Source organism: Thermobia domestica, chromosome 14, assembly GCF_964235325.1.
Source record: "Thermobia domestica chromosome 14, izTheDome1.hap1.1, whole genome shotgun sequence".
Classification (NCBI taxonomy): Eukaryota; Metazoa; Arthropoda; class Insecta; order Zygentoma; family Lepismatidae; genus Thermobia; species Thermobia domestica.
In genome coordinates, this window is record NC_137467.1 from 55,280,730 (window position 1) to 55,294,324 (window position 13,595).

The 13,595-nt window shown below is 37.7% G+C and overlaps 1 protein-coding gene across 1 annotated transcript in view; it reads right to left on the bottom strand.

The window, feature by feature from the left end:
- LOC145669677 (uncharacterized) overlaps positions 1-13,595 on the bottom strand; it is a 429,650-nt gene that overhangs the window by 93,625 nt on the left and 322,430 nt on the right. The window lies entirely within an intron of this gene.

Consider the following 13,595-nt stretch of genomic DNA (forward strand, 5'->3'; position numbering starts at 1 on the left):
TTGTAAATTTTGTAGTATAATGAAAAATTGTATTTGTATGGATTGCCCTTTAGTGAACTAAAATTGTATTTATTTTCATTTGTTCGGAATATTATAACGGATGGAGTAACTCACTGAGACGATGAGAGGCAAGCCTAGTTCAAGTGCGAGTGGAAGTTACTTTACACAATACAATAATAAGTTGAATTGTAGGGCGCTAACATCCCAGTGCAAATATATAGCCGGCGCATTTTCCCCTCTTTTTGGGGTAGGGCGCAAACATTCCAGTGCAAATATATTGCGAGTGCATTTTTTCCTATTTTTGTGGTAAGGCGCAAAATTCTCGCATTCAAGGAAAATATAATGTCCGTGAAGTTGACAAGCCACTTATGTCAGACTCCAATTTCGACTTTAAACGTCGCTAGTGCTACGTTAGTGTTCGATAGTGACGCAAATCGTTAGTACTCCAACTGCATGCCAACACGCCCACTTCTAAGAATCATCTCAAAAGTGAGGTTAACCATTAGAGCAAGTAAGTGCTCATTGGTGCCATTAACATTAACGTTAAAGCCTCCATCGTACGGCCCTTTGAGTAATAATAACACCACGTTTTTTGCTAGTCTCAATGCGTCCCTATATTCTCGCGAATATTCTGACGTGCCCAAGTTAGTTACTTTTTTTTGGGACTATTGTTTATGTTATTGTTTATTGTTTATTGCTAGTCTGCAGAGTAGTCCTTACATTAATATGCCATTGTCCTTGATAATCATTGCGTATTTACAAGCAATTTGTTATTACTGTTAGAAGATATCAAAAAACAACAGATAAAATCTACTACTTAACGGTTCATATTTTTCTTTTACAGTACATAAACGATTAATAATAATAATAATAATAATAATAATAATAATAATAATAATAATAATAATAATATTAACAATAATAATAATAATAATAATAATAATAATAATAATAATAATAATAATAATAATAATAATAATAATAATAATAATAATAAGAAGAAGAAGAAGAAGAAGAAGAAGAAGACTATTCCAGCATAAAAGTTATCAATTGCATCACACTGGCAACAAGCGACGCATATTTTAACTTCATAAAAAATCGTTTCTCACGATTTTCTGGGGAAAACTACGTATGATAACATCTTCATTATGTCAAGTTGTTTATCTCAGTGTGATATGTCTTACATCTGGACAATATCACAGTAAAACGAAAATTAAATATTAGGAGTACATCGTACTTTTGGACTACATCTCATTAACCATGGGAAGATTGAGTAGTGTATACTTTAGGATGTAAGTTTCAGCTTAACTTGCATCATACATTCTTAGGATTACAAAAAGGAAATTTGTTCGTTTGCATTTGAACAAAATTCTTAGGATTACAAAAAGAAAAAATAATTTTTCCGAATTCCGGAATTTTTCCGAAATCCGGATTTTTTCCGAAATCCGGAATTTTTCCGAATTCCGGAATTTTTCCGAAATCCGGATTTTTTCCGAATTCCGGAATTTTTCCGAAATCCGGATTTTTTCCGAATTCCGGAATTTTTCCGAATTCCGGATTTTTCTGAATTCCGGAATTTTTCCGAATTCCGGAATTTTTCCGAAATCCGGAATTTCTCCGAATTCCGGAATTTTTCCGAATTCCGGAATTTTTCCGAAATACGGATTTTTTCCGAATTCCGGAATTTTTCCGAAATCCGGAATTTTTCCGAATTCCGGAATTTTTCCGAATTCCGGATTTTTTCTGAATCCCGGAATTTTTCCGAATTCCGGAATTTTTCCGAATTCCGGAATTTTTCCGAAATCCGGAATTTTTCCGAATTCCGGAATTTTTCTGAATTCCGGATTTTTTCCGAATTCCGGATTTTTTCCGAATTCCGGATTTTTTCCGAAATCCGGAATTTTTCCGAATTCCGGAATTTTTCCGAAATCCGGAATTTTCCGATTTTACTTTCCGGATTCCGGAAAGTAAAAATTCCGGAATTGGCCATCCCTAATATATATATATATATATATATATATATATATATATATATATATATATATTGTACCAATGCATGCAAAATTCTCGCCCTCTGTTTTATTTTCAACACAGGCGTTAGTCTTCGTTCGTTAATAACACATTAATTTTCAAAAGACCACTGACATAGAAGGTTGTTTAATAGCAATTATATTACGTATATTCACATTCTTCTTTTATTGACATTTTCTCTCATTCACTTTTGCAAATATAAGGAAAAAATCACTCATAATATTTCAAAAACACAAACTCTTTCTAATGAACTCAACGAGTCTAATTTCGTACAGGTTTGTTCCAACGCAACGGAATAAAGGGGCATTAGTTTGCGAAAATAGGCGTAGCGCCTTTAGAATTTCTTGTTCCAGTTTTTGCGTTGCGTTAGAGTCCGCAAAATTAAGCAAAGTTGGAATGGAATGGAGCCCACGTTATCTTGCTCTTTATTTGTTTGATATATCGAATCGAAATCGAAGGTCTCGAGAGAAACTAGTAGGTAGAAACGAAAGTCGATAAGCGCTGAGGCCGGTCTCTTTCGCAGATTATACGCTGGTGAAGAAAACGTCATTTCTAACATGTTCTCTCGCGGGATTTTCTGAGTAGCTTGGCGGTAGTTCTTCTGCCTCCTGAGAACGTCCATTTAGACAGCCCCCCCACCTTTTCAGATTTAATCGGAAATGGTCTCAATCATTTGTACATCGTTTGCACAGAAATGTGCAGGCAAAATTTTTGTTTGTACACAATTAGGGGCGCCGCCAGAACGAAACCAAAGAGGGGAGCTACCATTTAGACAGCCCCCAGCTTTTCAGATTCAATCGGAAATGGTCTCAGTCGTTTGTACATCGTTTGCACAGAAATGTGCAGGCAAAATTTTTGTTTGTACACAATTAGGGGCGCCGCCAGAACGAAACCAAAGTGGGGAGCTACCATTTAGACAGCCCCCAGCTTTTCAGATTCAATCGGAAATGGTCTCAGTCGTTTGTACATCGTTTGCACAGAAATGTGCAGGCAAAATTTTCATTTGTACACAATTAGGGGCGCCGCCACAACGAAAACAAAGTGGGGGGACTGTCTAAATGCTAGCCCCCACCTTTTCAGATTCAATCGGAAATGGTCTCAATCATTTGTACATCGTTTGCACAGAAATGTGCAGGCAAAATTTTTGTTTGTACACAATTAGGGGCGCCGCCAGAACGAAACCAAAGTGGGGAGCTACCATTTAGACAGCCCCCAGCTTTTCAGATTCAATCGGAAATGGTCTCAGTCGTTTGTACATCGTTTGTATAAAAATGTACAGGCGAAATTTTCGTTTGTGCACAATTAGGGGCGCCGCCAGAACGAAACCAAAGTGGGGGGCTACCATTTAGACAGTCCCCCACCTTTTCAGATTCAAGCGGAAATGGTCTCAATCGTTTGTACATCGTTTGTACAGAAATGTGCAGGCAAAAGTTTCGTTTTTCACAATTAGTGGCGCCGCCAGAACGAAAACAAACTGGAGGCTGCTTAAATGGTAGACCTCCCACCATGTCGAATTCAATGACAAACTGTCGCACTTGTTTGTACGTCTTTGTACAGAAATGTGCAGGCGTAATTTTCTTTTGAACACAATTAGGGGTGCCGCCAAAACGATAACAAAGTATATGCTGCCTAATTGGTAACCCCTCCCCACGTCCGATTCAAAAGAAAATTATCTCAGTTTTTTGTTCATCCTTTGTACAGTAATGCAAAGTCGAAAGTTTTGTTTCTACGCTATCAGGGGCGACGACAGAACGAACATACATGGGAGCTGTCTAAGTGGTAGCCCCACCATGTCCGATTGAACCACAAATTGTCGCGATCGTTTATACATCGTTTGTGCAAAAATGTGCAGGTAAAATTTTCGTTTGTACTAAATAATATACGGATGTGAGTATTTTTAATGTTTGACCTAGAATGGAAGGAAAGGAATGGGGATTGCAATTATTATAATTTTGTATATATCTCAGGATTTGCTCAAAGTTAGAGATATGAAAGTTGTTATTTCGACTTCTCATTTCAAATGTTAAACCAGTGTATCGTGTTTTAACGTTTTTTGATTTTTAGCCTAGAAAGTAAGAAAGAGGATTGGGCTACAGCTGTGTATTACTGTTTTTGCAGTTTAGCGATCAACGTTAACCGGTTGAATAACGATTGCTGAGATTGAAAATTGTACCTATTATGAGAACGCTAGATTGCAAAACACCAGTTCTCGCTATCTCCTATTCCGATAATCGTCAATATACTGTAAAGAGTGTATTATGTGGAGTGGGTGAAACACGTACGGACTTTAAAAATACCGTAGTTGGAAAGAGTAGAAGCTGAGGGATAGTCTGTGAACCGAACTCAGAAGCTCTCGATTTGCAAAGCGTGAAACACAAACTGTGTTGGTCCTTATTATTCCCATTTAAACATTAATTTGATTATTTCTATATGCCACTCTATGTCGATAACGGCTGAACTTGAACTTAAAACGGCATTGAATCTGTCACTATTCATCTCAGTCATCCTGGAAACTGTTCCTTCGACACTAATATTGTCTGTTTTGGATTATTCCTCCCTCTGAACCCCCATGACGGTGGAGGCTAAAATGGTATTTAAATGACATCAGAAGTATCACTATTCTTTTCAGACCCTCTGAACTATGGATCCGACACATTACTTTTACATGTAACCCCCATCACTCCTCGGAGGTCAGAGAGGGTTCGCAGAATATAGCGATCTTTATTAATTAGACGATAGGTTACCTAATCACCAAATTTGATTTAGATCTGAAATTACCAAGAAATAGAGTATCGCATACACACATATCAGCACCCATAGAAGGGTCAGAGGAAGTACCAAATATAGCTATATTCTATTGACTTGCTCACGAAATTTAGTTCAGATCCGATCAGTATTTACGGAGAAATAAAACATCACATTTAGACAGAGAGAAAGAGAGAGATAGACAAACCTACAAAACATCTGGTAGGAATCTATAAGCTCCCATATTCATACGGCGGGAGCTAAAAATTATTCTTAATATTTACGTCATTGCTTATCCATATCAATTTCTATCTATTTATTAAATTGTGTTCATATTGTACATCTATGAATGTAGTACATTCATTTAATCGAACATGGAGCAAAAATTCACTAAGACATTCTTTTAAGTTACAATAAATTTGAAGCAACCATTATTCAATTGAATATTATTTCCATATATTTTCCTACAGTTCCGTATATTTTCCTTCACATTATACCTTGTTATCATTTTTACTAAATTTCAAATTCAAGAATAAAAGTTACAGGGGATGGACAAAAATATGGATTCCCTTCATGCACATTACCTTCACTAAGAGCAAGTAGGACCGTGTGCAGAACGCCCTGTAGTCGATGGGGAATGGAGAAATACAGGTCGCGTATGGTTGTCAAAGAGACGTTATACCATTCTTCCGCCAAAGTAGCGGAACGTTGTTATAGAGAGGACGGTGGTGGGTAGGAGGTATCCAAAACTGACCACAAGGACCCGATGATATTAAGGTGTGGCGATTCTGGGGGCCATGGAAGTTGCGACACTTCATATTTGTGCTCATCGAACCAGTTCTGGACGATGTGAGCTGTATGTGCAGGGACTCTGTCATCTTGGAACATGGCATTACCATCTGGAAATAAGATTTGCATCGTGGAATGCAGCTGGTTACTCAAAATGGTTACTTGGTCCTTGGCAGTGACATGTTCATGCAAGGTGATAATGAGTCTGGCAGAATACCAGCATATGGCTGCCCAAATCATCACTGGACCACCAAAACTGCCGAAATCATCACTATTGGTAACAGAAGTCTGTATTGTACGCTTGTGCCGGCGTTTTCCACACGTAAACTCGACCAGCACTTGGAAACAATGTAAAGGAAGACTCATCCGACCAGATGCCAGTCTTCCACCTCTCCATTGTCCAGTTTTTATGGGCGTTGCACCACTGTCTCCATATAGCAGCATAGTCAATAGTGACGAGTGGTTTGGAAATGCAAAATCTGCCATAAATTCCTTACTTGTGGAGTCTCTTCTGACTGTTTTAACACTAACAGACTTTGTAAGCACAGTATTCAGCTCAGCATTGACTTTTCGCGCCATGGTGAACTGCTTCGTCACAATCCTACCCAATGTGCGTGTCTCTGTCACGCAACGCATACTTGCGCCCACGCTCGTGCTTCGCTGAAACGGTTTTTCCGAAACATTCGTAGGCAAACATGATCTTCGAGACTGTACCTCTTGATACACTAAAAATTTCCGCTACTTTCGTTACGGAAACTCCCACAATACGTACACAAATAATTTCCCCTCTTTGAAACTCTATCAGTTCAGACATGATTCACGATAACCTGCACGGACTGGTCGTTGAACTGTAATTGGCCCTTCTGTTCGATTGGCCAGGCTGTTTACCTCAAGGGATGTGCCAGTGACCACAGCGACACCATCATGTTCAGACTCAAATCGTGTTTGAAATGGCTCAATCTTTTATACCAGATGTTTCCACTCTTTTTGTATATTCCCTGTATTTGCATCCCATGTCTTGTTAGTAAATACTCCATAGTATATGACACATTTTTTAATGTTCCACTAACCAGTACTTGCAAAGTTAATTGCTTCTACTATATTATTATTATTATTATTATTATTATTATTATTGTCTTAGGACTAGCAGATGGTCCAACGTGCAACTGTGCGCAATATTTTGTCTTCATCCTGAGTCTTTAATATAGAATTAATCCAAAATCCAAAATCGCGAATTTCGTGAGCATTTTAGTGAACCCCCTTTCTTACATTTTAGGTTAAGTATCAGAAAACGTTAAACCATGATACACTGGTTTAACATTTGAAATGTGAAGTCGAAATAACAACTTTCATATCTCTAAATTTGAGCAATCCCGAGATATATACATAATTATAGTAATTGCAATCCCCAACCCTTTTCTTCAATTCTAGGTCAAATATTAAAAATACTCACATCCGTATATTATTTAGTACAAACGAAAATTTTACCTGCACATTTTTGCACAAACGATGTATAAACGATCGCGAAAATTTGTGGTTCAATCGAACATGGTGGGGCTACCACTTAGACAGCTCCCATGTGTGTTCGTTCTGTCGACGCCCCTGATAGCGTAGAAACAAGACTTTCGCCTGCGCATTACTGTACAAATGATGTACAAAAATTGAGATAATTTTCTTTTGAATCGGACGTGGGGAGGAACTACCAATTAGGCAGCATATACTTTATTATCGTTTTGGCGGCGCCCCATTTGTGTGCAAACGAAAATTTCGCCTTCACATTTCTGTACAAACGATTGAGACCATTTCGGATTGAATCTGAAAAGGTGGGGGGACTGTCTAAATAGTAGCCCCCAGTTTGTTTTCGTTCTGGCGGCGCCCCTAATTGTGTACAAACGAAAATTTCGCCTGCACATTTCTGTACAAACGATGTTCAAACGATTGAGACAATCTCCGATTGAATCTGAAAAGGTGCGGGAGCTACCATTTAGACAGCCACCTACTTTTTTTCGTTCTGGCGGCGCCCCTAATTGTGTACAAACGAAAATTTCGCCTGCACATTTCTGTACAAACGATGTACAAACGATTGAGATCATTTCCGATTGAATCTGAAAAGGTGGGGGGGCTACCGTTTAGACAGCCCCCACTTTGTTTTCGTTCTGGCGGCGCCCCTAATTGTGTACAAACGAAAATTTCGCCTGCACATTTCTGTACAAACGATGTACAAACGATTGAGACCATTTCCGATTGAATCTGAAAAGGTGGGGGCTACCATTTAGACAGCCCCCCACTTTGTTTTCGTTCTGGCGGCGCCCCTAATTGTGTACAAACGAAAATTTTGCCTGCACATTTCTGTACAAACGATGTTCAAACGATTGAGACAATCTCCGATTGAATCTGAAAAGGTTGGGGGGGGGCTACCATTTAGACAGCCACCTACTTTTTTCGTTCTGGCGGCGCCCCTAATTGTGTACAAACGAAAATTTCGCCTGCACATTTCTGTACAAACGATGTACAAACGATTGAGACCATTTCCGATTGAATCTGAAAAGGTGGGGGGCTACCATTTAGACAGCCCCCCCACTTTGTTTTCGTTCTGGCGGCGCCCCTAATTGTGTACAAACGAAAATTTCGCCTGCACGTTTCTGTACAAACGATGTACAAACGATTGAGACCATTTCCGATTGAATCTGCAAAGGTGGGGGGGCTACCATTTAGACAGCCCCCCACTTTGTTTTCGTTCTGGTGGCGCCCCTAACTGTGTACAAACGAAAATTTCGCCTGCACATTTCTGTACAAACGATGTACAAACGATTGAGACCATTTCTGATTGAATCTGAAAAGGTGGGGGGGCTGTCTAAATGGACGTCTCCTGAGACACTGCTCGGTGAGCCTCCCAGCAGTGGTGCCAACCACGATTTCTTTATGGGACTTTTTTTTCAACTTAGAAAATATCATGCATTCTGTGCAAGGAAAATGAATCAATTATAAATTATAATTTCTGAAAGTAAATGGGTAGGCCGGGCCTCAGGGCGTCTTACCACCCTTCGCCACTGGTTATACTGTGATGCTTAATCATTTCTATATTATAGTAACTGCTCAAAACTTGGTACAGCAAGTTTGATTCTTGCTTTAGGTACTGGACAAACTATTGCTTTAACAACTATGAAAAAAACAACTATCTGACATGAAACACGGGCGGATCCAGGACGGACTTCTGGGGGGGCGGTGGGTTGTAATACTGCTACTTAGAGCTACTTTTAAGAGCTCCAAACTATGGGATGGGTTTAATTTATATATAAAAAATAACGTTTCCTCTTCTGGAGGCGGGACAATTGCCCCGATCGCCCTCTTGGATCCGCCAAAGACATGAAAAACGAATACATTTTTGCCAAAAAAACTCAAAATGTATCAACTCTCGGACAAAATGTATCATCAAATATCGGACTTCCACTATAATTGTCAATATTTCTTATAAAGTAGGATTGTTTTAAATTCACTCTTATAAGATGAATTTTCTACAAAGCTCTGTAGACTATAACTGTAACGGAAAAGCAATGCTTTGGGTTTGCATAAATTACTAGAGGAAATTAGTGTAACAACTATCTCGACATATTAACTGAATAAAGCTTAACTATTGTCCCAAAACTGCATTTAATAACTTCCATCCTTTCGTTTGAAGAGAAAAGTACATGCTACGAGACATAATACCAGAAGTGTTTGGAAAGTTTTGTCTAATTACCTCTATTTCCTTTCTAGGTAAATGAAAACAACCTGATCATAAAGGTGAAGCATATTTAAGAAGATAGGCAAGATTTCAAGCAAAAATGTCAAGTGGCCGGATCAGCAGAGCCTCCAAAAGTGCACAAATTAAGCAAAACCCTGAAAACAGTAATTTAGAACAGACACATATGATTCGTATTTTCTTTTGTAAGGGCGTCAGTGTTAATGAAATACATAAAAACTTGGTAGAAGTGTATAATAATGATGCACTGTCGCATCGACAGGTGAGACGATGGATAAGCTCATTTAAATGTGCTAAAACAAACTTCGAAGATGACCCTAGAAGTGGTCGACCAAAAACAGCAACCTCACCTGAAGTCGTCAAAATTGTACACTCCGCATCAAAAAATTGCGACACCTAACGCCGTGCAGCTATCCCACCTAATATACACCTTCTTATCCCATAATCGTGTCTGGTAAACAGAGCCCCTCTCTCTCCTCCTTTCTTCTCTCCCATACTAAAATTAGCTAACAACATAAACGCAATTCTAATGTCAAACTACACATGTATTAGTATCGATAAAATGAAATAATAAAACCGAGACGAAACAAGATTCATAAGTTAATTTAGGGAGAAACTGAAACACACAATGAAAAATTGAAACCAATGAATGTCTATTACACAGAGGGTCAGATATGAGGCAGAGAGGAGAGAGAGAGAGACAGAGAGAGAGAAGGCGAGAGAAAAAGAAATTTGAAAAGGGAGAACAGATAAAAATGTGGAATTTTAAACTTAGTAAGAAAAGAACCTAACATTATAAAGTTCCGTTACCAGAAATCCAACAGTAATATAGAAATAACGTTTGTTTTATATATTTTATATACGAATCGATTTCTCATACTACACGTGCTATGCTTAAAAATGTGGAAGCAAACACCTTTATCGTGATAGAGACGATTTACGAATGTTGGTTGAGGAAGGTCAAGGGATTTACCAGGACATTCGAAACACTTCATTGATCTGCAGTAAACACTTTTCGTGTTATTGTTCACAGAAAAAAAATATTACAGCATTTGTTGAGCAAACTTTGGGTAAAGCAATCAGTGGTTTAGTGGTAAAGTACCAGACTTGCAAGCGGAAAATCTGGGATCGATTCCCCGTTAGGTAATATAACTTTTTCGCATAAAATAATGGCTGCAAACAAATTTATCTTCTGTTGGAGAACTTACAAAGCATCACTGGTGAGAATTCGAATAAACAGTGTGTGCGTTCTTCATCATACACTGTAATGATATGTATGTTTCATATTTATATTCGTCTCTCTCTCTCTCTTTCTTTCTTAACGTTTCCCTATCCTGTCGCTGCATCTTTCACTTCTCCCCTCTCTCTCACGCACTCCATGTGCGTGTGCACGTTCCAAAGTTAAAACGGAGCAAGAGACCGATAGACCTGGTCTGGAGAATGTAATTAACTGGCAACTTCAGCGTCGAGGTTTTCGTGCTTTGGGCATAACATCTCCATTCCTGTTTAACTCTGAAAGAAATACTGTTTAAATGCAACATAATAAGTAAAATATATATTTTATTATCTGGGTTACCGAGTCTCATTCGAATTACCAGGTCACTACGGGTTTGAATTTTGGATCCAGTGGTGGTCCATAAGCTAACCAACATCATCCTACTGACACTATGATTCGTTTGAGCTCTAGCGTGTTCATTCTATCTGTACAAATTACAACGTTATACTCGCAAGAGATGAAAGTGATGCTGGATGTTCGGAACAGAAAAATCTTCGGAAAAGACTAGAAAATGGCAACCTCTTTGCTTATTTAAAAACATTTTATTTATACTAGTTCGACACAAATTTGTTTCGACACAAATTTATTCACGATGACATTTGAAACATGCAAGGTCTACATCTATAAGGAACATCAAATTTTCCATTTGAACATTTGTAACTTTTCATTATGATACGGTTTGACTTTTAATATATGACATTGCTGATAAAAATTTACCAGTAAAATAACACTCATTCAATTTTATCTTTCTTTCTTTCTTTTTCTTTTCGTTTCTTTCTTTTTTCGTTTCCTTCTTCTTTTTTTGTTCACTTTCTATTAGTAGTCTTGAATAGAAGATATAACCTACGCTACCTACTGGGTTTAATAGAATGTAGTTTGCATCAGTACGTCCAATGAACACTACCGAATTTACAGCCGAACCACGCGAAAACAAAGCATGTGTTAAACTTTTGACATTATCTTAGACGTGTCTGTGAGATCTATAGTTCTACTGGAAATTAAGTATGCTATTCTTTTTGAAAGAGACTTAATGAATGTTTCAAGCATCCCCTATATATTCGAACAGTCCAGACAAAAATATATAAAAACAAACGTTATTTCTATATTACTGTTGGATTTCTGGTAACGGAACTTTATAATGTTAGGTTCTTTTCTTACTAAGTTTAAAATTCCACATTTTTATCTATTCCCCCTTTTCTAATTTCTTTTTCTCTCGCCTTCTCTCTCTCTCTCTCTCTCTCTCTCTCCTTTCTGTCTCATATCTGAACCTCTGTGTAATAGACATCCATTGGTTTCAATTTTTCATTGTGTGTGTTTCAGTTACTCTCTAAATCAACTTATGAATCTTGTTTCGTCTCGGTTTTGTTATTTCATTTTATCGATACTAATACATGTATAATTTGACACTGGAATTGCGTTCATGTTGTTAGCTAATTTTAGTAAGAAAGGAGGAGAGAGAGGGACTCTGTTTACCAGACATGATTATGGGATAAGAAGGTGTATATTAGGTGGGCTAGCTGCACGGCGTTAGGTGTCGCAATTTTTTTTTATGCGGAATGTACAAATATTGGTAATGTCCGATCGACGGGAAAAGATTAGAGAAATAGCGGAGGAAGTAAAGATTGATATTCATAGTGTTTGGAATATTCTACACCAACACCTTCGAGTCAGAAAGGTCTGACCCAGATTGGTTCTTCACAATTTGGACGCTTTTCAGAAGCAAAGTCTGGTGTTAGTGTGTCAGGAATATTTGGATTTTATGAAAGGAGATAACTACTTCTACCAGGATGTGACAGCGGAGGAAACATGGGCTCACAGGTATGATCCAGAATCTAAACAATAGCCCATGCAATGGAAGCATGAGGGTCACCAACTTTAAAAAAATCAGGGCAAAGAAATCCTCTGGCAAGTTTGTGGTAACTGTTTTGTAGGACAGGGAAGGAATTCTTTTGGTTGAAGCTATACCAAAGGAACATACCATCACAGGGACTTACGCCGAGCAGTTCAGAATAAATTACGAGGAGGTGCAAATCGTCGAATTTTTCTTCTTCATGACAACACGTCTGCATACAGATCCCATTTTGCGCAGGCTGCAATCACAGAACAGGCAATAACTCAACTTTTCCACTCACTCTAGAGTCCTGACCTAGCCCCAAGTTATTATTATCTGCTTCGTCATTTGGAAAAAAGTACCTCAGTGGCCAGCGATTTTCAAGCGGCGAGCAGGTAAGGGATGCTGTAATTCAGTTTGTTGACTCAAAGGAGACATCTTTTTATGTCGAAGGCATTGAGTCATTTGAAACAAAATGGAGAAGATGATTACATTGAAAAATAATAACAGTTTTCTTTTCTTAGATCATTGGTTTTCTTGTTAACCCGCTGTAGACATGACTTTAAGAATACCCCTTGCATTATTTGCTTGCAAAAACAAATACCTAAATATAAACAGAAGTATGACGTATATGATTTGTCATTTTTATTTTATATTTAAGAGAAATTACCATCCAACTTAATACATGATGGATATTACACACAGTTAACTGTTCTAAAATCTTTCACTATTAATGCAATTTTTAGTTCTACGAAATTTGGAAATCAATATAGTTCTATTTTGATTTAAGTACTTTTATTATGTGCACTTCAGCTTCTCTGCAAAAGGGGAAGTAATGAAATTAATGTATAATAATTTAGTATCCTTTCATGAATAATGATATGCTTTCCTTCTATCAGTAAGCTGTACACTAGATTATGAAGAAAAGTGTATTGTATAATATAAACACCTTCTTCCATGTTTATAGAGATTTTCACATTCATTTCCAACACTAATTTCCAAATATTTTCGAAACATATAATACTGCGAATACATGTGAGAGAGTCAGAAAAAGTCGACAAGACAGAATGAGTAACTGGTTAATTATTTTGTGTTCAACAAATGAAATGAGTTATTTTGACTGATTCAGTTCTTTTAGTGTTAATGCACTTTGCGAGTCTGTGTTTATGGAAGTAACTTTA